This window comes from Arachis ipaensis, chromosome B6 (assembly GCF_059453495.1).
Source record: "Arachis ipaensis isolate K30076 ecotype BB chromosome B6, ASM5945349v1, whole genome shotgun sequence".
Lineage (NCBI taxonomy): Eukaryota > Viridiplantae > Streptophyta > Magnoliopsida > Fabales > Fabaceae > Arachis > Arachis ipaensis.
The window spans coordinates 83,617,454-83,621,453 of record NC_142441.1 but is presented as its reverse complement, the minus strand read 5'-3'; the positions used below and the strand labels follow the sequence as shown (position 1 = coordinate 83,621,453).

Genomic DNA, 4,000 nt, shown 5'->3' with positions numbered 1-4,000 from the left:
TCAATTTTAGTGTCCACCATGCAGTGCCATATATGCCTAGAAAGCTCTTGATTCCTACTTTCCATTGCTTTTTGAATCACCTCATTTGGAGCTCTGTAGCTCAAGTTATTCTTGTTGGAAGTATACCCCTTGTATGCCTTGTGGCGCTAACGTTTGCCAAAAAGCTTGAGGCAAACGTTGGCGCAAGCTTTTTCTCCCCTGGGTGTGTTGGTGTGGCGCCAACGTTTACCAAAAAGTTTGAGGCAAACGTTGGCGCAAGCTTTTCTCCTCCAGGGTGTTGGTTTTGTGATGCCAACGTTTGCCAAAAAGTTTGAGGCAAACGTTGGCGCAAGCTTTTTTCCCAAAAGTTTGAGCTAAAGTTTGAGGCAAACTTTTGCTCAAGCTTTTTGTTCCCTGGGGTGTTTTCACTTATTCCGAAAGTTTGAGCTAAAGTTTGAGGCAAACTTTTGCTCAAACTTTTTGTTCTCTCTTGCTCCTAGCCATTCCTTCTTGCTTCAACCTTTCTCCAAGCTTTCTTCACCTATCATTAATCAACCATACACATCAAAGCTATGCCCCAAATCATAAGATTGTGTTTCTTTCATAATATATGACAATTATAGCACAAATTCTCATGAAAGTGCATTAATTCATCTATGGTTGATTGAATCAAAGGAAACATGGAAATCTTCCCAATTGGCTTGCTTATGGCTTAAGAAAGTGCATAAAACCTATTGAAAACAAAGGAAAAAGCATAGAAAAACATGACATGGTGACATGTCATCAAACTCTCAACCCAAAGATAGCCTGAACTCTTGGGATAAGCTGGTCACGGCTTTCTTAGCTAAGTTCTTTCCTCCTCAAAAGCTGAGCAAGCTTAGAGCTGATGTTCAAACCTTCAGACAAAAAGAAGGTGAATCCCTCTATGAAGCTTGGGAAAGATACAAGCAGCTGACCAAAAAGTGTCCTTCTGACATGCTTTCAGAATGGACCATCCTGGATATATTCTATGATGGTTTATCTGAACTAGCAAAGATGTCATTGGATACTTCTGCAGGTGGATCCATTCACCTAAAGAAAACGCCTGCAGAAGCTCAAGAACTCATTGACATGGTTGCTAATAACCAGTTCATGTACACTTCTGAGAGGAATTCTGTGAGTAATGGGACGCCTATGAAGAAGGGAGTTCTTGAAGTTGATACTCTGAATGCCATATTGGCTCAGAACAAAATATTGGCTCAGCAAGTCAATATGATTTCTCAGAGTCTGAATGGAATGCAAGCTGCATCCAACGGTACTCAAGAGGCTTCTTATGTAGAAGAAGCTTATGATCCTGAAAACCCTGCAATAGCAGAGGTGAATTACTTAGGTGAACCTTATGGAAACACCTATAATCCATCATGGAAAAATCATCCAAATTTCTCATGGAAGGATCAAAAGCCTCAACAAGGCTTTAATAATGGTGGAAGAAACAGGTTTAGCAATAGCAAGCCTTTTCCATCATCCACTCAGCAACAGACAGAGAATTCTGAGCAGAATCCATCTAGCTTAGCAAACTTAGTCTCTGATCTATCTAAGGCCACTGTGAGTTTCATGAATGAAACAAGGTCTTCCATTAGAAATTTGGAAGCACAAGTGGGCCAGCTGAGTAAAAGGATCACTGAAATCCCTCCTAGTACTCTCCCAAGCAATACAGAAGAGAATCCAAAAGGAGAGTGCAAGGCCATTGACATAAGCACCATGGCCGAACCTGTAAGGGAAGGAGAGGACGTGAATCCCAAGGGAGAAGACCTCCTGGGATGTCCAGTGATCAATAAGGAGCTTCCCTCTGAGGAACCAAAGGACTCTGAGGCTCATCTAGAGACCATAGAGATTCCATTAAACCTCCTTATGCCATTCATGAGCTCTGATGAGTATTCCTCTTCTGAGGAGAATGAGGATGTTACTGAAGAGCAAGCTGCCAAGTTTCTTGGTGCAATCATGAAGCTGAATGCCAAATTATTTGGTATTGAAACTTGGGAAGATGAACCTCCCTTGTTCATCAATGAACTAAGTGATCTGGATCAACTGACATTGCCTCAGAAGAGACAGGATCCTGGAAAGTTCATAATACCTTATACCATAGGCACCATGATCTTTAAGGCTCTGTGTGACCTTGGTTCAGGAATAAACCTCATGCCCCTCTCTGTAATAGAAAAATTGGGAATCTATGGGGTACAAGCTGCTAAAATCTCATTAGAGATGGCAGACAATTCAAGAAAACAGGCTTATGGACAAGTAGAGGACGTGTTAGTAAAGGTTGAAGGCCTTTACATCCCTGCTGATTTCATAGTCCTGGATACTGGAAAGGAAGAGGATGAATCCATCATCCTAGGAAGACCTTTCCTAGCCACAGCAAGAGCTGTGATTGATGTGGACAGAGGAGAATTGATCCTTCAATTAAATAAGGACAACCTTGTGTTTACAACTCAAGGATCTCTCTTTGCATCCATGGAGAGGAAGCATAAAGAGCTTCTCTCAAAGCAGAGTCAAACAAAGCCCCCACAGTCAAACTCTAAGCTTGGTGTTGGGAGGCCACAACCAAACTCTAAGTTTGGTGTTGAACTCCCATATCCAAACTCTAAGTTTGGTGTTGGGGAGTCTCAACAAAGCTCTGCACATCTGTGAGGCTCCATGAGAGCCCACTGTCAAGCTATTGACATTAAAGAAGCGCTTGTTGGGAGGCAACCCAATTTTTATCTAACTATATTTTTCTTGGTTATATGTCTTTATAGGTTAATGATCATGTGGAGTCACAAAATAAATATAAAAATTGAAAACGGAATCAAAAACAGCAGAAGAAAAATCACACCCTGGAGGAAGCATCTGCCTGGCGTTCAACACCAGAACAGAGCATGGTTCTGGCGCTGAACGCCCAAAATGGGCATCATCTGGGCGTTGAACGCCAGAATTGCACCCTGGAGAGGAGCTGGCGCTGAATGCCCAGAACAAGCATGGTTCTGGTGTTCAACGCCAGAAATGGGCAACAAATAGGCGTTGAACGCCCAAAATGGGCTCCAACCTGGCGCTGAACGCCCAGAGTTGTGTGCAAAGGCATTTTGCATACCAAATGGGTGCAGGGATGTAAATCCTTGACACCTCAGGATCTGTGGACACCACAGGATCATCTCAGGATCTGTGAATCTCACAGGATCCCCACCCACCTCACCCTCTCTCTCTCCATTCATGGTCATCCCTTCTGTTTTCCATTCACCACTCACATCCATACACATATCCCTCCATCTCCTCCATATCTTCTTCTTCTTCTTCTATTCTTTCTTCTTTTGCTCAAGGGCGAGCAACATTCTAAGTTTGGTGTGGTAAAAGCATAAGCTTTTTGTTTTTCATTACCATTAATGGCACCTAAGACCGGAGAAACCTCTAGAAAAGGGGAAGGGAAGACAAAGGCTTCCACCTCCGAGTCATGGGAGATGGAAAGATTCATCTCAAGGGTCTATAGCTCAGTGGTAGAACATGTGGCTGCAAATCAAGAGATCCCTGAGATACCTCAGGGGATGCACTTCCCTCCACATAAATATTGGGAGCAAATCAACACCTCCCTAGGAGAATTAAGTTCCAACATGGGACAATTAAGGGTGGAACATCAAGAGCACTCCATCATCCTTCATGAAATTAGAGAAGATCAAAAAGCAATGAGGGAAGAGCAACAAAGACAAGGAAGAGACATAGAAGAGCTCAAGGACATCATTGGTTCCTCAAGAAGGAAACGTCACCATCACTAAGGTGGATTCATTCCTTGTTCTTATTTCTTCTGTTTTTCATTTTCTATGTTATGTGCTTATCTATGTTTGTGTCTTATTACATGATCATTAGTAGTTAGTAACTATGTCTTAAAGTTATGAATGTCCTATGAATCCATCACCTCTCTTAAATGAAAAATATTTTAATTCAAAAGAACAAGAAGTACATGAGTTTCGAATTTATCCTTGAACTTAGTTTAATTATATTGATGTGGTGACAA

The 4,000-nt window shown here is 42.0% G+C and overlaps 1 non-coding gene across 1 annotated transcript; it reads right to left on the bottom strand.

Moving 5' to 3' along the window:
* Positions 1 to 852: 852 nt before the first annotated feature.
* Positions 853 to 960, bottom strand: LOC148561564 (small nucleolar RNA R71). The gene has a single exon (XR_015887948.1). It is a non-coding gene; the product is annotated as a small nucleolar RNA R71 (small nucleolar RNA).
* Between the last annotated feature and the right edge of the window lie 3,040 nt (positions 961 to 4,000).